The following is a 20,905-nucleotide window of genomic DNA, read 5'->3' on the forward strand; positions in this document are numbered from 1 at the left end:
ATGCTTTGCAGTGAGCGGAGCTTATGTGACTCCTTTCACTGCACTGAGGTCTCTGCCAGGCAGGTGGGAACGTTTAAACTGGGCAGCCAGTCTTCCACCAGGATGGTGGAGGCCAGGACTGCCCCCACCCTGGTGGACCATCCTCCAGAGTCTAAATGAACACTCAGGTCCTTATTCAGAGTTTGGAAGACAGGTTACACCGTCACAAACAGGATAGGCATCCTGTCCATGTCATTACAAGGTCATTATATCCTGTGCACTTGTAATAAGGAGGATGGGATATCATTCATGTTTGTGATGACGTAAGCCATTCAGGACCTAAATTCTTCCTGTCAGAAATACGTGTTATCTCTCACACACTGACACTTTGAACAGGAACGTGTTTGGTCTGCCAAATGTAACTCCATTTCTCCTACCTGTGCATTGATTTGATACATTTAGCCTCATTTACAGATTGGTGGACGGGGTTCTCTTTCGCATACACAACAGAGTACCCGGTCCACCAATCTCAAACTCTCAGTCTGCCCACGTCATTTAAAACTTCCTCTTTCAGGCTGGCAGCGTGGAGGTTGCCAGTGGAACGGTATTAAATTAAACTGTCCCCCTACTTAGGCTGCATGGGCTAATGTCCATTTTTTCTGTCTGTCACTGCCAGAAGAAAGACCATAGCGAGGAGAGAGACAGAAAAAAGCAATATTGTCCCTCACACCCTGAGAGAAAACTCCCAAGGTGTGGGGTTAGCTCGATTTTTTTTGTTTTCAAAGTCAAACGCCCACTTTGGGAGTTTTATTTTGAAAAACAATTTTTTAAAAACATTTGATGGATGGCCGTCAAAACTGATGGTGGCCATTCAGCAATGGGTTTGTATCTTGCAGGCAACTGCTGCGACTGCAGTTCTCCTCAAGGTACAGAGATCACTTTGGGGTGCCGGTCATATCTAAATTTGACGGTTGGTTGCCTGTCAGAATGGTTGAGGCAATGTCCTCCGCCACCCTGATAGATGGAGAACCGTCCATCAAACTTAAAATTAAGCTCTTAGCTTGACAGCTAAAGGGCACAAAATACATAATGAATATTTCATCATTTGTAATATTTGTTAGTATATATTAATTCATGCTTTATATGCACAGTTGTGTTCTAAATGTCCTTACTAAACGTATCCATAGGTAGCACCTAGCTGCTTCCTAGCATAAAAATGCTATTTCGCAGCTCATATCAAGGCAATCTATTTCATTTCTTTCCTCTAAACCATAGATTTGTTTTGAGTTAGTGGGTATAGAGAAAATAGATGATTTCTGAAGTTAACATCTAAATGTAATTTGGACATGCCTACATGCATCTTTCTCTGAGCCAATTCTACTCCATGCATGTCTCCCCTTTACCTTTAATATTCTACCCAGTACTAACAGGATAATATTTCTCCAGTCCCTATGAAAATGTATATTATTAATAGTGTTCCCGAAAGAAAACTAATGAACTGTAATACATTTGCATACTTATGAAACCTGATCATTTATTCATGAAGATGCCACTGAGAGTGAAAGAGTTGGCATTAATTCGGATGCGTGTTAACTGAAAATATATGCCTTTTTGGCTCTGCCTGCTTGAAGCTTTCTGCACTTCAGATGTTACTGAGGGAAAATACAGGCTAACTCCATTTAAAGAAAATTTGCTTCAGAGAAAATTCTCCTCAAGAGATAAATAGCCCTGAAGGATGATTCACATGGGTGTTCTCTCCAGCTATTGAGGTCAGTGGAGATTCATTTTAAAGGGTTCGATATGAGGAAGAGCCCATGCTAGATTGAGTAAATCAAGTTTTTTTTTATTTTCTGTGCAGGTGGCTTGGCAAATTCACAATATAGTTTCGGATCTTTATTGGCATTGATGTATCACTTTTCAATTTTATAGAAAAATAACATTAAGGCTGTGGTGCGGTTCTAGCAATACTGCAGCATGGACTCAGTCAGGGTTTTCTTTGCCCTTTCAGTTATTCCATTTGCAACTGCAAATCTCCTGCTGGTTCAGGTAATGATGCAATTAATAGAACGGACTTAACACCGAATATAGCCAAAGAACGTCACTTTATTATGTGCTTGATCTAATGACATTTAAATGCTTGACTAACATCCAGGCAGTAACATAAGTAGGAAAAGGAAAGAGGCTTTTTAGTTTCCGAGCTCTGATTGTGGCACTGCAAGAAGGCTTTGCTTGCTAATATTCTCATGGTCAGGGAGAAACTAAAAAGGCGCATTAAAAATAAATGCAATCAGCCTATCATTCTATCTGAACATTTATGTGGCAAATGTGTAAACATGTAAACTCTCTAGCAACATGGGTCTTTCTCTTTTATGTAACAAAATCAATAAAAAGCTATTCTTGAAATTAAAAAAAAACTATAACCCCAATTGCTTCGTCCAGCTTGTAATTTTGCAAGTTTGCAAACATACTGTGTTCTCATCTTTTGTGTATTTAAATGTTTTTTGTTTATGAACATTCAAATAACTTCATAAATCTATCGAAAAATAGAATATATAATTTGTGTGCGTGTTTTTTTTAGAGATTTCAGGATTATTGCTCCCAATGCTAGTGTAATCCTGGAGCCATCAGTGGGAGGGTGTTACTGACAAAAATGAAATTAGATGAAATCAGCTACAATTTATGTTTAGTGAAAGAGTAAGAGTTTTTTTAATTTCTTTTTTTATTAAACAACTCCAAATATCATACAAAAATACAGTAGAAATGTATATGTACATCAGTATCAAATATTTAAAAACCTTCATAATTCATAAAATTAATTAGAGAAAGTGATTCCTTACTTTTATTAACACCAACCATGACGCCTAGTATATATATATAAAAGTAGGATCAGCTCATCTTTAAACATTTCTTACACCCCTACTCCAGGCAGCAATTGGAGACCAAATTTTAATACCACGTTTCCTAGAGTTTCTCCCTCTAGTCGCATAGATGGTTTTCTCTGGATTATAGATCCCCAGAAAATGAGTCAGCCACATTTGAAAGCTTGGGGGATCCGCATCCTTCCAACAGGCTGCCAGTATTATTCTATAAACTGCTGTACCCAAGAATAGACATATTTCCTCTTTGGTGCTGAGCCCGAGAGTATTATCCTACACAAGAATAAAAAGGGTGGGCTGCCCGGCGATAAAAGAATTTTGGGAGGCTGTAAGTACGTGTTTGTCAACAGCTCTGGGCCGGCAGATCAAGGTAAGCCCTGAACTTGTTATGTCGGGAAGATTGGATTTACAAGGTAAGTGCAGAGACGACAATACAAAACTTGTGTTTTATGCTATATTGCTGGCTCGGAGAGAGATCTGTAAACTTTGGGTTTCTGAAGACCCCCCAACAGAATTGAACTGGATAAGATCTATGAGAGCCATTGCTAAGCTGGATATTTTGGATCGGCATAAAAAAGATATCGATTTTGGACTCCCTTTTTGTTATGTTTTGGGTGAAGGGTTGGGTGGCAGAGAAATATGTGAGATAAGTCCTATGAATAAGCTTTTCTCGTATCTCGGTTGGCTTCTAGCCCTTCCCGGTCAGGGGAGGACTTGAGGAAGGCTGGTTAAGGTTTCAAGACGGTCCCTCCATCCAAGCATACTTAAGGGGCCTGGCCCGGAGGAGGTGTCCGATTGCAATCTGTGTGGCAAAGCTCCTCCTAAGAGCTGAGTCAACAGATGAGATGAGCAGCCCAAGGGTGGTATCGTGGAATGCTGGGCAGTGAGAAGGCGAATGAGGACAAGAATAAAAAAAAGAAAAAAAAAAGGATGGGCGATTACGCCACTTTATGGCCAAACACCTCCTCCTAGAATTCTGATAACATTTATTACAATGATGTTAATTTGACACATGCCTAGAACATGTGTACTAGGGTGGCAGGACCTACTCCACATCTCGGACACTCATCATTTAATCTTTTGCCCTAAGAGTAAGAGATTTAGAGGAGGAGTGATTTGTTATCAGATGAACCTGATTGTTGTATTCACATCAAAAGGTCACCGCAATGAAAACAGGGGGTTTCAATAATATATTCAAGTTCTCCTTTCCTCCTGCCAATAAACCTGTGTGCTGGTAGCAGACCAAACGTCCTGCATCCCCGTTGGGCCTTTACAGTCACCACAATGCCAAAGACATCCAATTATGAAAGCGTCATTCTCCTCCCCTCCTTTTGACACCTTGCTGTACCCCTTTATGCCTTCTCATACAAATCGACGCCACCTAGGAAAGCATTTTGCTCTCGACCATCTGTGTGTGTGTGCGCATACCAACCAAACTACTTTAGCTCCTTGGGTCGCAAAACAGTCCAAGCAAAGACACATACCGATATGCCTGCCTCTCACAATAGTCAAATATGACAAAGCAGCATAAGAGCACCATCCTGGCTCCAGTTATAACTTGGGGAATTTGCTGATACAACTCTGGCAGACAAGTTCAGTCTCACAAATTCCAAAATAGAAGAGAACAGTGTTCTACTTCTTCTGTTAAGGCTCACAACTCAGCCCTCAGACCCTGCTACTACCCCAGTGGGATGATGCAAGAATGTATGTAGAGATATATTTGTGGTTGCTATTGGGGCATGTCGTAAGTCCAAAGTACAATAATGGTAAGCTGCCTCTAAACTAACCTCCAAACCTTCACCAGCAAAACAATATCACCAAAGCTATCAAAAGTTATCACAACCAAAAACTCTGAGTTTTTCTGTAATTTCAACATAATGGAAAGTTAATCTTTCAAATATGGTGCCTTCTTCCACTTTTGGTCATTTACAGTGTGGCAGAGCTAAACTTTGAGGTCTCACCACACTACTTAGAGTCAGATAAAGCACTGGGCTTATCCCCGCAGAATCTTATCTGGCTCCATCAGCGCGAACATCTGACCTGGTGGCCTGTGGGCTACAGGGGCATTCGGTCACAATGACTGCTGACTACTACTATTAATGGTGAGATGACCATAACTCGTTTACCCTACCCGGGATCACCATGTTAAGCGTGCAAGTGAACACTGGGAAAATGAACAATGCCACTGATGAAGAATGAGAAAATTCCCTGCACATTAGGGCCCTTGTTTTTTGTTTTGCTGAAACAAACTCTTGCTTTGGAAGTTTGTATTTTTTTAATGGAACACGTATTTGCCAGGCAGGCAAAACCCCCATGTACCCCATTAATCAAAGTTCAGTGCCTTCAGGGGAGTAGAAGTACCAGCTACTCTTCTGAAGGCACCTACATCCTGCCTGACTATCAGTGTTCCCTACATTTGTCAGGCAGTCCTCCATCAGGTTAGCAGAGGCAACGTGTTTCACTGATCAGGCATTCAGGCAGGCCTCATTTGGCTCTTATTACACCACACTTTTTAGAGATATCCTGAATGGGACGGTTTATGAGATAAAAGGTCCATCAGGTTGGGCTGCGCTTAAGCAAACTCTGTATGCTTCATATAGGGGCAAAGGTTTTCTCACTTGCTTAACCAATGGGAAGTAACGCTCCAAGGCAACATCAAATGCTTTCATATAAGTCCAAGTCCTGTGCACATGTATCAAAATGTCTGGTTCTAGTGTCAGAACCCAATGAGTAGGATAAGATTCATGCAGACAACATAATGAAGGTCAAAATCCAGAGTTACGTAGAGTATGTATTTATAATTTGATCTTGATCAGTACAAGTGAAAACCAGCCGACAAGTGTTTCACCACATCGTGTGGAGGATGTGACTCTTCAGGGCATGTATATTCTCAAAGTTGAATGCAGAGACGCAATACCGGTGAAAATCCAAACCAGCTGCGACACGTAGAAGCTGTGGGCAAAGGTTCAAGTAGTGATGGGTTCCCTGCTGGAGGATGAGCCGGCAAGGGAAAGAAATGCGGACGGATGCGTCCGAAGTCGGGTCTGTGCACCCGTGCTTCTTTGTTACTCTTGAGATACACATTTATTTAGATCAATCCCGACTTCAGATGTCTTGTACATACGTCGCTATCAACGCAATAGTTTTCTGCGGTACAAGGCGATAAAAAAACTGCTGCTACCTAGCATTAGCAATAGTTATCCCCAATTATTGTACATATGTCCCTACCTCTATTGAAGAGATTAAAAGGCATCCCTTGGGAGCCACAAATGCTAAGCTCCTGTCGATCCCCACCTCCTCATTCTTAGATGATCTGAGGATATTGTGGGCACCACCAATGCAGTTGTAACAGGTGAGACAGCTGCTCCTGGTGGCAATGCAGATTCCCAATGTAGGTTTGGCGACTACGACAGGCACGAAGCATGAGAGCTGATCTCACCAGTTGTCAGTGAGGCACGTCAGTCTTGCCTGCATTTCAGGAAAGTAGTAGTACTTCAGTATAGGAGAAATGGGTTTTTTTCAGCCTCGATATGATAGTGAGCAATGAGTTTTTTTCGGCGTGAGATTTTCTGCCAGCAACATTTGTCAAACTCTAGAGGTGAGTGAACCGGTAATATGGAAGATTAGAATGTCTGCATGGCAAAATTCAGTTTAACATGACTCTAAGAAGTAAGTCGAAAGGGCAGAAAAGTGGTCCCTTTGTCATAGGAGGAAAGGTATAAAGTTGGTGTTGTTTTAATTTCATATGTAGTTCCCCTTATAGAGTACCAGTAGGTATCTGGCAATTCTGCAACTGGAAATAAGTTGTGCATAATATGTTAGAGAAGGATGGTGGGTGATTGTAGTACGAATCTGTGACAAGGAGTGTTTTAAAATATCACTTACACATACAAACCACCCCATTTATTTATCCAACTAGTGAAAATCAATACCCCTCAGAGAACCTCAAATACCACCCAGACATCAATGACAATATGGATTCTAAACTATTTAAAAATGTCTACTTTGTACTGCAAATCACAACTCAAGGAAATATATTGACTGAATGTTCTAGTAGGTAGATGACCACTATACCTCAGGTTACAGGAGGCAGAGTTTAGGAGTTCTTTACAGGACCAACCAGAGAAAGCACTGTATAATTTGCTAGTGAGGAGGAGGGGGGCCTGCGCGGGTGTCAGTGTCTTAAATGTAGCTTTACATTTGCAATTAAAACCGAAACGTCAGAAACTTATTTGGTTAATGATGTGACAGGACGAACAGTATAAGAAACCTAAATATACACTTAGAGCCAATACAGCTCTGAAGCAGCAATTTTGCTTAGTCAGCACCTTCACTAACAGTAAGAAATATATTCATGTGTTTTAATTTGTTTAAGTCATGTGTCGAAATCAGAGACGGAAGAGAGTTTTAAATGGTCGTGCTGCCAATTCTGCAGTGCAGCGTGGGAAGATTTGCCCCACTTGCTTTGTATTTGTGAAGATATATCTTCTGCTCACAAGTGTTGCATTAGGCCCATGTTTCGTAAAATTACGAGTAAGGCACTTATTGGAGCTGGGATGCATGCATGAAGGGTACAAATTTGCAGATATTGTGGTAATTGTTATTTCTATGCAAACTTCATTCAGAAAATTCCGCCCAAGAATTCCACACCTCATGAAGTCGGGAGGCGTCTTTATCCAAGGCCTAGCAGTCGTTTTTGGACTTGAGACTGGTTGCGCCATACACAGCTGGAATGCATGAGCGCTGAGCCTTGGAAAATGACACCTCCCGCCTTCATAACGTGTGGAATTTCTGGGAGGAATTTTCTGGATTTAGTTTACATAGAAAGTTGTAATGACTAACGGAAAAACCTTGGAGTAATGCGCCACCCAACTTAGGAAGGAATATATTGACTGAAGTCCACATAGTACATCTATCACCTGCATTCGTATGCCTTGAACCCCTGCTTTCTTTATAGTATGTCGGGCAAAAACCAGGCCTTACACCAAGATGGGGTAAAAGTCCGCTTTATTGGACAGGTAGGCAGTTCAATATAAATGCATAACAGATCATATTATAACATTTCCCAAACTAACACTCCCATCCCCTAAGCCATGACCCCCTGTCAACTATTTCCCCACCTTGTTCGTCCTAAACCTCCTCCTCAAATGCCTATCTCAATCTCCTGCCTACCCCTTGACTCCGACTTCTCTCCCCTGCTTCCCTTTGCACAAACCTATTCCTAATGCCCCCAACCCTTCCTGCCTGTCTTGATTTCCTCCAAATCTGCCGCCTGTCCCAGCGACAACCACCAGTACTGAAAAATTGTAGCATAGAAAAAACAAAGAACGTAACAGTACATAATTAGAACAAAGGGGTGGGAGGGCGGTCCAACATTTTTGCCTCCCTATCTCACGTAGCTGAGGAATGTGCGCCACGCAAAGACCCTAGAGCCTAACGCTCGCATCTCGTGCCCCTTGACCAATCCCCGTGGCCCCCCGACGCAACACAGCAGAGGGGCGTACCATCGCCCGAAATCACCCGGGGGTGAACACTCTGCAAGTGTAACCCCCAGGAGCCCATCGGGCAATAACAACGCCTCACACCAAGACGGGGTAAAAGGCAGCTTTATTGGACAAGTAGGCAGTACAATATAAATGCATAACAGATCATATTATAACATTTCCCAAACTAACACCCCCATTCCCTAAGCCATGACCCCCTGTCAACCATTTCCCCACCTTGTTCGCCCTTAACCTCCTCCTCAAACGCCTATTTCAATCTCCTGCCTACTCCTTGACTCCAACTTCTCTACCCTGCTTCCCTTTGCACAAACCTATTCCTAATGCCCCCAACCCTTCCTGCCTGTCTTGATTTCCTCCAAACCTGCCAAGTGAAAACCCTATCACAGGTGTTTTTCCTGTCCCCCCTCCCCAGTTTGTCAGCTTATTATGATAGAAATAGTTTATGTGGCCACTGCCTCCAAACAGGATAAATCTTTATTCAAATGTGAACAATAGTGAGAAAAACCATGAAAAAACTATACTGTCGCAATAACAGTAAATAAACGTTATCCCAAAAAATATATAAACAGCAAAAATCCACCACCCAACGAATTCTGACATTTAATTAGAATGAGAAAACTAATGGAAACTGTTTACATAATTTTTCTGGGAGAGGAAGGGGAGGGGAAGGAGAAAGAAAAGAGAGGAGGGGAGGAGGGTGAGGGGAAGTGAGAATTGGGAAAACAGAAAGGGTGAAATGTTATACAAAATGAGCACAGTTATTGAAAACCAAACAATACAGATATGATGTCGCTAAAACAGCACATTCTCAACACCATGGATTGATACTCAAAATCCCGGCAATCATTTCCCTTATGTTCAGCAGATACATTTTGTTTCCAAAGAAAGACAGATGGACTCCATCATGTCTAAAAAACTTAAAATCCGCCCTGTTAATCCCATCATGTGACAACCAATAAATATGACTGATCAAACAAAAATGCTGTAAATCACGATTTACTTTCCTTCGCGCCCTTTTTACAGCAGTGAAACTATCCGCCCCTCTCCATACTCTTCGGGTCAGAAGAGCTGTCAGGATGAGTCGAGATCTTGGCCATGTCTTCAAGAAAAGTTCAAGATCAGTCTTTATGTCGATCAACAGCCCCAAGCCTGACAATTGAACCAGGTCATTTTCCCCAAGGTGAATCAAAAGCAAATCAGGCATTCTTTTAGAGGAAAACTCACTAATCAGCGGCAAAAACTGGCTCCATTTCATCCCGCTCTTCCCCCACCACGATAAAGAAACCGCATCTTATGAAAAACCCAGGATCCTGCCATAATGTAGTTTGTTGGCCTGGGTGGCTGCCTACTTGATGAAGGAATGGCCAATGAGCCAAACTTGCTTGGGTGAGGGTTCAGCATCTAGAAAGAAATAACAATTGATATCCTTGAGCTTAAACGTTTTCTTCCAGTTGTCTGATATAGCATAAAAAACTATCTGATGACGAAAAAGAAATCTGGAAAATGCACCTCCAATGTTTAAAAATTCAGACCATGCTTGTATAGGGCAAAGGAACCGCCCATCGCCTGCAAGCTTACCCTGGTACCTCTACCCATCTGATCAGATTTTGAGTGCTCTAGAAAAATTTCAATGGGTGAATGAAATCGTGATACATGTATTTTCTTCAAGTCATCGTTAATGGCAGTACCCAGCAGCTCCGATACCCTGAAAGCCCCACAAAATAGCCATACCATGCACAATTTATGCAACTGGAACTCAAATTCAGATTAAAAAATCTGGGGCAAAATTGTAAGAATTTTGGCTAACAATTTTAGGGATATAGGATCTCTCTGGTATGAACCCCTCTTTCTTGACTTAGCCCAACCCTGTAGCATTATATTTCCCATCTCGCCTGCTGATGGTTCGTATCCCCCAAATCATTTCCCGTAAAAGGAGATACCTGCTAATTTACCAGCTATAGTGGTAGAGGAAACATTCTTTTTGATATTAAGCATAATAAATCGTACTACGTCCTCTCTACGCTGTTGGAAACCCAAACCATTGCGAAATCTAAACGTAGCCCCTGAATCTAAAAACTCCAGCCAAGCTCTTCTGTAAGCCAATTTAGTGCTCTTTGCTAGAGAGTTCTCGATGTGCTGATAAGCATTCATATTCCCAAATTCCATATCTCGCTGGGAATGGGAGTCCTCTGCAAATCCGCTCCGGGCGCCAAACCACGGAATCTCTCCCACTGAAAACGAGACAGGGCATCCGCAATATTATTTGCTATGCCTGCAATGTGTTTAACCTTGAAGACAATGTTAAACTTTAAACATCCAATCATAAATATCTGCATCAACCATTAACATCTGTTTGTCTTTCGCCTTTTGCCCATTTACTAAACCCACCACTGTGTTGTTGCCAATATTGAATAGATATTTTCTATTTGCCAATTTGTGACCCCATACTGAAAGAGCCACTATGAGTGAAAAAAATTCCAAGAAGGCAATACTCTTCTTTTCAGAAACCCAATTTTACGGCCATTTCTCAGCACACCACTTACCATCCCAAAATAAGCCGAAACTATGGGCACCAGTAGCGTCAGAAAAAAGTTGCAGTTGCCAGACAAAATCTTCGTCCAAAGACCAAAGTGTTATGCCATTGAACTCTGATAGAAATGTTGACCAAACCTCAAAATCAGCTCACATATGTGCTGATACCCTTATTCTGTGGTTTGGAAGTTTAATGCCTGACATAGAGAAACCCAAGCGCCGGCAAAAAGACCTGCCAGCACGCATGACCTTGCAGGCAAAATTTAAATGTCCCAGTAAACACTGTGCTTTCAACAAAGTCAGTTTGTCTGCAGTGCGTGCATGATCTAAGAGCCTTGTTATTTCTAATATCTTCTTTTGAGGAAGCCTAGCTTGCATCTTGATAGTGTCAATCTCAATGCCAAGTTATGTAAGGCAACAACAAGGGCCTTCAGTTTTATCCTCTGCTAAGGGTACTCCCAGTGTGTCTGCAAAAAGCTTAAAATCATGTAAAGCAGCGTCGCATTGGTGGGAATTAGCTGCACCCATAAAAAGAAAATCATCCAGATAGTGTGTAAGGCCCTTATGTCCAGTGAGAAAAGAAAAACACCACTTAAGAAAGGAACTAAACGCTTCAAATAGTTTGCAAGAGATGGCACAGCCCATGGGAAGGGTCTTGTCAACAAAATATTGCCCTTCAAAAAGTATGCCTAGTAATGAAAAATCTGATGGATGTACTGGCAATAAACGAAAAGCGGACTTAATGTCGCACTTGGCTAAATGCGACCTCGCCCCCGTTTCCCTGATCATAACTAAAGCCGAATCCACAGATTCAAAATGGTACATGGAGTCCTCTTTGGCAATAAAATCATTAACAGATGAACCTTGTGGCCATGATAAATGCTGAATCATCCTGAACTCACCCTCAGCCTTCTTTCACTACACCCAGCGGACACACAATCAAATCTTCCAAAGGACAATGAATAAAAGAACCTTCCATCCTGCCTTCTTGTACCTCCATCAACTATTTTTTTCCCTAACTATGTGTGGAAAATTATTGGCAGATTTTAAATTCTGCGCAAATCTGGGGCTTCGTGGGCCTTGGTAACCTAACTTAAAACCTTGTTGAAAACCCTAATGTAGTAGAGCAGCATCCTGTGTGTCTGGGTAGAACTGCAACCAGTCACATAAAATGTCCAGCTTGTTTGGTGTAAAAGCCCTTGTTGCCAAACGGTGTTGTAAACCCTCTTCCTCTGCCTGGGAAACTGTTCCCCCAATTTGTCTGTAGGGAGGGCCTAAACTGAAAGGGCCGATAAGGTACCGCCAGACCACTGGCTGTGTGCATAGATGGGGTTGGCCTTTGAGGGTACATCCACTGTATCCAAAGCTCATTGTCAGCCTCCCCCCATGGCTTGTCCGGCATTAATGTTAAACGTGCTCGGAACTCTTCATCGTAATGAAGCCAAGCATATCCCCCAAACTCAGTCGCTGCCTTTCTAATGAGATCGAGATACTTAAAAAGAGATACCGATCTGTCTGCAAATTTCTCACAATATAAGCTAGCGACTATGAGAAAGACGGAAGTCCACGAGTCTCTATTTTTAGGGACCCTCGGCCGCTTTCCCAAGTTCCCAAGAATCTTTTTTGGAACCCTCTTTCACCTGTATCTCCCTATGAAGAAAGCTTAAAAACGTCAATGAATTCCCGTTTCCATATCCTATCTTTCATGGCCTTGCTTAAATGAGCATCCAAAGGCATGGAAACACCCCTATAAGTTAAACATTTAAAAATGCCAGCTGTTTTATTGACAGAATCTGCTTTATTTATGTTCTCTTCCACTGCTAATGTTTGAACTGTGGCAGACCCTGCACCCCCCTCTTTACTGTCACGAGTGCCATCTTGTAGAGAATCTTATACAGTCTGTGCCCCCATCAGTACCCACACCTATATCCACCCTCTAAACGTTTCGAAGTCCGTATTAGAGTCTCACCTGGTGTGCTCTGTACTTGGTATTCAACCAATAAACCGTGCTTTGCCCCCTTGTTCTGTTTCTTTATGCTGGCTTCGTAGGTGTAAGGTTCAGTTCCTTTACTCTGTAAAAATATAATCTGGACAAGTCTTTAGTGTACCCCCCCGGTTTCCCCCCAAATTTAGGCAATCCGCCAGCTATTTCATCATTTTCTGAAAGCTCCCCTTCTTCCAAAGAGTCATTGTCATTGTCCGGTGTAACGTTGCCTACCACCCCTGTCAATGCCACTAGGTTGTTCCCCATCCCCAATACCACCATCATAGTCCCTCCAATTAACAACTTTTTTGAATGGTTCAACTCTCTTGACGTCCAGTGGTGTGGGAAATTGCACTGAAAATGTCCCCTTCTTCTCGCTTCTGTCAGTGCAGGACGCTTGACGCCTGACTGGTACGCTCCCACTGTCCCTTATTGTGACTGGCAGTATTTTGCCCTTGTTGAACTGCAAAACGCTAGATTTCGCAGTTGAAACTGTAGTTTTTCTTTGTAAGTGCAGTAATCTGTGTTCGTCAGTAATTTCTTGAGGTATCCACACCCATTTGCCATGTCCCTCAGGGCCCTTGGAAATGCTATATTGATCCTTGTCCATCTGATTATAAACATCACACAAAGGAGGAACAATCTTTAAATCCCCTCCGCCTACGTCGACCTTATTGGACAAATCACAACTGTATCTAGCCAAAGTTTTAACAACATCAGTATTTGGTGAGGAAAATGTATTACACGCAAAAGAATCTCCATTTGCAGTAGATATAACAGGTGATAAACCTCTATCAACTTTTAATGCATTAGAACTAACAACATTTCCAACCCTATGCCTGCCAAAAATACAAATATCTTTGTTGGCTGTAATTTCTTTACAATGCAGGCTGGGCTTATACCCCTTTTAATGCACTAAATGGCACACTTGTGCTACTAGAGGCTTTATTAGCCTGAATTCTCCTCTGTACTTGCCGTTTTCTAAAAACTGCTTTTTTTCTTAACAGAGAAAGAGGGTACTGCGCGTGTGCGCGCTTTTGCCCTCCTCCTGTGACGACATTGAAGTTCTGCGAGCAGGCAGGGACCCAGGAGCCGGCACCGGTGCAACAGGTGAGTGCTCACTCTGTAGTTTAGTCAAATGCGGAGGTCGCCCCCGTGGATGGCGTCGGTGAGCCCTCGCTCGATACACACGCGACCACTATCGCCAAGACACCGTCCGCCGCTTGGTGCCCCCCCCCTCTCTAAGCCGACCCACGCCTGTGAAACCATGCCCGGCATAAGCAAATCTTCCCGTCCCGCCGCAGCCGGCATTTGAAGCGCTTCCCTGACGGAAGCGGAGGCGTGCTTCATGACAAAGAAAACAACGTGCCACAATAATTTAATGAGAGCCGGCCAAAATGTTTGCCTCCCTACCTCACCTAGCTGAGGAAAGTGCACCACGCAAAAACGCTAGAGCCTAACGCTCGCGTCTCGCGCTTCTTGACCAATCCCCGCGGCCCCCCGACCCAACACACCCGAGGGGCGTACCATCGCCCGAAATCCCCCGGGGTGAACACTCTGCGAGTGTCACCCCCAGGAGCCCATTGTAAAATTTTGACAGATGCTAGTAGATGGATGAAGCTGCCCTGAGGAAGCCTGCGCCAAGGTGAAACGCCTTGGCTGCGCTTTTGTTTTTGGGATGAAGAACTTGAATAAAAATGATAAAGGGAACACAAAAAGGATCTATTACCCATACTTTGGATTGCCTATTTATATAAACATGTTTAAATATTGTTTCTCTTTTTAGTGTAAAATTGTACCTCCTAATGTTAAACGGTAAACTAGGTCTGGCTGTGTGATCTCCCTATTTCAACTTATACTTTCGGCTATCTCTCCATTTAATATTATGAATTTGAATTTGAATTTGAATTTGAATTTAAAAACATTTGTATAGCGCACTTATACCACGCGGTTTCATGGCGCTTTTCAGATTGCGAGGAGACAGCAGGAGCAGAGGAAGTTAGACAGCAAAGGCTCGAGAGAAGCAGGGTTTTGAGGCTTTTTCGAAACTCTGTGTAGGAAGGTGTCATGCGAAGTTCCACAGGGAGGGAGTTCCAAAACACAGGAGCGAGAACCGCAATTTTTTTTCCGCCAGCCTTTTTCTTTTTAAATCGTGGGATGGTCAGGAGTGCCATGTGGGTGGAGCGAAGCTCTCTACCCGGTGTGTAAGGCTTAAAAGCAGAGCAAATGAACGCCGGAGCGGTGCCCATTTTGGCCTGGAAAGTGAGGCAGCCAAGCTTGAACAAGGCTTGCTCTTTCACCGGCAGCCAGTGCAGTGCCTGCAGTAGAGGAGTTGCACGATGGAATTTAGGCAGGCCATGGATCAGGCGGGCAGCCTGGTTCTGCACTAGTTGCAGATGGTGAATAGCATAGGCCGGCGCGCCATTATAGATAATGTTGCCATAATCAAGGAACGAGAGCACCATTGCCATCACTATAATCTTTAGGGTAGGAAGGGAAAAGAAGCGAGAGATCTTCCTAATAGTTCTGAGGGAAAAAAAACAAGAGGAAACAACAGAACTAACCTGTGAGTGGACAGAAAGTGAGGGATTAAGGAGGATACCGAGAGTTTTGACTTTGGGAACGAGGAGTGGGGGGACACCAAGTGAGAGAGGCCAGTGAGACGGGGACCAAGGGCTGCAACCACCTCCGGTCAAGACTAACTCCATCTTGTCCGGGTTGAGTTTGAGGTGGTTGCAGTTCATCCAATCCTGGATGAACAGCATAACAGATTGGACGTTCTGGAAGGATGAGGGGGAGTGGGAAAGGTTGAAAATTAGCTGGAGGTCATCGGCGTAATTAAACACCGTGACCTCAAGCTGCTGCAACATAAAAATGAGGGGATAGATGTATAAATTAAACAAAAGAGGGGAGAGTGAAGAACCTTGGGGGACCCCGCACACAACCTTACGGGAGGCAGCAGTGAAACCAGCTAGGTGGACCGCCTGAGCCCTGTCACTCAGGAAGGACTCAAGCCATGCGAAGGCTAGGCCCACTATGCCCGCCGCCCTGACACGGGTGAGAAGGATGGAGTGGTCCACCGTGTCCAAAGCGGCGGACAGATCTAAAAGGATGAGGGCCTGCGAGAGATTGATATCAATGCCCTTGCGTAGGCTGTCCATCACTGAGATCACTACCTTCTCCGTAGAGTGGAGGGGGCGAAAGCCCGCCTGCCGGGGGGAGAGGCAGTGATTGGTTTCCACGTGGGTGCTCAGGATGCTGGTTACATGAGTTTCTAAGACCTTACCCAAGTAAGGCAGGAGGGAGATGGGACGGTAGTTGGAAGGGGATGAAGGGTCAGCACCGGCCTTTTTTAAAGTAGGGATGACAGCCGCAAATTTGTGGGGGGTGGGAACCACTCCATTGCTGAGTGAGTCACTCAGAAATGTGAGGGGTGGAGTCAGACATGCTAGGAAGATTTCTCTCAGGATATGAGCAGGGGCAAAGTCCAGGGGGGAACCTGACTTCACCCTTTGAAGCAGAGGGAGGAGAGTGGCTTTGGTCAGGAGGGGATGGAGGTTAATTTGGAGGTGGCGGCAGGGGGGGAGGGGTTGATGAATGTGGGGGATGGAAGAGGAATGTTAGCCTTGATCTTTGCGACCTTATCAACGAAAAAATCGTTGAGCGAGTCGCAGAGAGGTTGGGAAGGGGGGATCGAGGCCGTAGCTCTGTTGGATGAGGCAAGCTTGTGCACCTTGGCGAAGATTTCTTTAGATTGTGACTCTGCAGCCAGTATCCTGTTGGAATAGAATAGGGTCTTGGCATCGAGGATGCCTTGCTTGTATAACTTGAGCGCAGAGAGATAAGTAATTTTTTGGGCGGGGCAGTATGCTCTTCTCCATGCTCGCTCTGCTCTACGTGCGGCCAACTTCTTCTCCTTGAGGTCAGGAGTGAACCAGCGGTTAGCAGCGTGGGCTCGCTTGACCGTGATCCGCCTCAAGGGGGCAAAAACGTTGCCTGCTTGGGTCAACCAGTTGTTAATGGTGGCGAGTTGGACGGGGGCGGCGAGGCCGGAAAGGTCGGGGCTGGAGTTGGCCAAGGATGAGCAGAGGGATGGCATATCAGCTTTGCCCCATTTTCTAACCCAGGTGTTCTTGGGGAGTGGAGGCTTGATGGCTGGGGCTAAAGCAAGGGAAAAGGAAATTAAGAAGTGGTCAGACCAGGAGCAAGGGGAAATGATAGGAGGTGTGATGGGGATGTTCAGGGTCCAGACCTGGTCGAGCGAGTGGCCTTGTACGTGAGTGGGGCTGTGGACGTGGGGGGTAAAGTTAAGACTGAGCATAAGATCGGTGAACTCTTTGGAGAGGGGGCTTTCGGCAGGGTCATTAGGCCAAAAGTTTAGGTCACCTAGGACTAACACTGACGAGTTGTTTACTACCAGTGTTGCAAGGATGTCTTGGAGGCTAGAAACAAAAGTAGGAGTGGGGTGGGGGGGACGGTAGATAAGAACAGAAGTTGGGGGAGCCGAATGAGAGCTAGAGCGGATTATCAAGCAGTCGACTTCAGGAATAGGGGGGAGGGAAGAGTCTGGAAATGAAGATCAGTGCGAGCTATCAAGGCCACTCCACCGCCTCTTCTGCCCTCCGGTCGGTCCGCTCGGATGGTAGAGTATGAGGAAGGTAGTGCAGCTAAAACATTGGGCAGGGAGTCGGCCTTGAACCAGGTCTCCGTTAAAAACAGGAGATCTGGTTCAATGAGTATCGATATAGTCGAATAGCTCATACTGATGGCTCACTGCCGATCTGGTGTTTAGGAGCGCGGCCGTGTTGTTAAAGGCTGGGATGTGGGGGACAAATGGAAGGGGGGGGTGGGTGGGACAATGCAGGGCACGGGGGACACTCCTGATATGACAGCGGGGGGAGTAGAAGGTGGACGGGAGAGTAGACCTAGATGTATCAGAAGTTCGGAGACAGACAAGCTGATGGAGCCAGGAGTCCAGTACGAAAAAAGAAGGGAGGGAGAATATGTGAGCAAAGGGACATAAGGAGGTGCCCCTTGCCCCGGCCTGCCGCGGACGGGCGCAGACGGGCCTACGGCGCGCCCGCTGCACTCGTCCGCTGCGCTTTACTTTGTTTCTAGTTCCTTTTCATCCCCATAAGGTTTTGACCAGATGGCTCATTTTATTAATCATTAGAATTTGCTTGTTTATCGTTAATCCATGATAAGTAATTGTGGAAAATCTAATGAAGAAAAGTACATAGAATAATTCCTTATTGTTTAATTGGAAGCACGGATGTCAATACATCAAAATGCCTGGGGTAGCTGACGTGACATCATAAGCCCTTTGATATTCTCTTTCACACACACGTGCATTTGCATTCACATCCACAACTTCTGCTTACACATACATACACATTCATGCACACACACAGGGGCATATTCTCAAGAACGTGTGATAACCATCACAAAAGTAACTTAACGCAACTTTCACCTTCGCAGCCTATCGCGGGAAAATTGCGCCATGTTAACAAAATATTCACCACATGGCGGTACTATACGATAGTCACCAGATAACGCATGAAATGGCCGCGTTAATATCAACGCCAAGCTGTAAAACACAAAAACAGCTGCGGATCAGGCCAATCGTGATACAAAAAGCAGCTAAAACCAGCGGCAGCCCTTCAAATCACACTCGTCTGGCGGGGAAATGCATTTACAAAAGCCACAAAAACAACACACCCAAAACAATCCAAAGAGCGTAGCAACATGGATGCACCCTGACCAAGCGCAGAGGCCAACGCAAACCCCACAACCCGCACAGACCACCAGCAAGGAACAACGGGGTCGGGGAAGGCCAGGGAGAATAGGGAGAGGAAGAAAGGGTGCAGTCTGCAGCAAAACCAGATCAGCCTCACAGAGGTGACAGAACACTACCATCAACTGGCCCACAATTAGACTACTGGGAATGCAGTCAGAGTGTTGAGGAGGCCAAGAGCCACTGGCATGATGTGAAAATATAAACAAGACACAAAGTCGCAGCCAACAGTAAGGCAGCAACTGTGACAGGAGGTGGGAGTCCTGTGCCACAGGAGGAGCTAGAGGAAACTGAGGCCACAGTCAACAGTGTAATGTCGTAGGCCCCAGGGCCCTCATGTATACAACAAGACCACAGAGACACATGCAGATATCATGTTGAACTGGCTATGGGCACGTGTGCCCGGCCCCTTTATTGGCAGGGCCACATGTACAGTGATGCCTGTGCTGGATCTGTGATCAGTGAGTGTAAGCCAGCCCGCACAGAGTGGTTGGTGCTGGCAACAACCCGAATAGTGGACATTAGTGCAATGGAAACAAAAAACACCTGCATAACAGAGTCAACTGCTGAGCACCATGGAGGGAGCCGGAGCAAGTACAGAGGTCACCCAACTTACAAACAGAAGGGTCTGTGAGTTGCAGTGCACTGAGGTTGGGGCAGTAGAGTTGAGCGCGCTCATGTGATGAAAATGACTATGATTGTGTCCATTCTGGATATTCCTGATGCAAATGCAGTGGAGTGTGTTAGACCTGCATCATCTGCCTCATCAACGTCCCAGGTCTCCCACGCTGCCTGAGGTGAAATTGTTGCACAACTTCTCCACAGCACAGAACTCAATCAGTAACGGATCATGGGTTGCGGTGCACTGAGTCAGTGGCACCTGGAGTGCTGAGCAGGGGATCAGGCATATTGCATTCACGACAGGTCTGAACAACTCTGTTTGTCTGCCAGTACCACTGTTTCAACTCTGGCAGATGGTGATTGGAGTTGGCCCTGGCAATTGTGGCATGTGCCTCCTGCGGTGATGCCACGTCCGGGTCGGTCAGGACTCGATTGGATGTGTGAGCCCTGGTGGTCCGCAGTTGAGGCCGGAGGCAGTGGACAGCTCAGGGCCACAGACACATGGCATCAATGACCCCAAGACCACCGTCACAGAGGTCATCCAATATTCATTCAGACATGGTCCCTGGCTTGAGCTGCACATAGTTAGAGGCCCCAGATGCACAGCGGCCGGCACAGGCATACTGTCATGGGACAGTGACTTGCAGTCCACTAAGGTAGGGCCTGAGTGGGTCCCCGTTGATGTCGAAGGTGAATGTGGTGGAGGGTTGTCGGGGACAGTGGAAGGGGACCACAAGGGCATGTTGCAGAGGGAAGAAGCCATACGGAAGCAGCAAATGGAGGAATGGAAAGCAACAGCCTTATTACCACCACCAATTCGGTATCAGCTGCATGAGGATGAAACCTACCCCTAGTCTATAGACTCAGACGCCAACAATGTATGACCAGAAAGTGTCCATGAATGTCGGGGAACAGACTTAGTGGCACCGGGGCTGAGAGGGGATGCAGTCTGCGATGATGCAATTACACTGATATGAACTCTGCCAATGCCAAATCAAGACTCTGTGACCTACTGGACCGCAGTGTAGGCGGGAGGCAGCGGTTAGCAGTGGCCCACAGCCACGTGTGGTTAGCTCACGATGCACAGAGTTAGTGACATCAGGACAGTTGTCGGTAGTGTTCGATCACCTCATAACGATGATCCTTTTTTCCTGCCCAATGCAACACATCATCCTATTACGTCTCTCCTTGCGTGCAATGATATGTACTTTGCCTTAAAATAATCAATGTTCAGTTCCAATTCTGTGACCTACTCGGGCGCAGCGTAGGGTGAAAGCAGTAGTCTGCGTGGGCCGACAGAATCTTGCGGTTGTGATGTACTACTACCACCTGATGGCACCACATTGAAGGGAGAATAGTGACATAAACTCAGACATAATTTATGTGCTCTGCCATGTGTGACCTACTTGTCCGCTGTGCATGCCGGTGGAGTGCATCAACGAGAAAGGAGTACTGCAGGCATATGTTGTGGAGGCCGTAATGGTCTGAGGAGGCTGCCAAGGTCGCGGGCCTCGGGATTGGAGATTGCACTGGCACATGGTGGGCCCTCTTCGACACACATCGGTGTCGGCAGGTGGGCATTGAGGCCTGGGTGCGCAGAGGCGGTCAAGACTGG

General features: G+C 45.3%; 1 pseudogene; it reads right to left on the minus strand.

Annotated features, from left to right (window-relative positions):
• Positions 1-13,083: 13,083 nt before the first annotated feature.
• Positions 13,084-20,828, minus strand: LOC147688544 (uncharacterized; annotated as a pseudogene).
• Between the last annotated feature and the right edge of the window lie 77 nt (positions 20,829-20,905).

This window comes from Lissotriton vulgaris, chromosome 10 (genome assembly GCF_964263255.1).
Source record: "Lissotriton vulgaris chromosome 10, aLisVul1.2, whole genome shotgun sequence".
In the NCBI taxonomy this organism is placed as follows: domain Eukaryota; kingdom Metazoa; phylum Chordata; class Amphibia; order Caudata; family Salamandridae; genus Lissotriton; species Lissotriton vulgaris.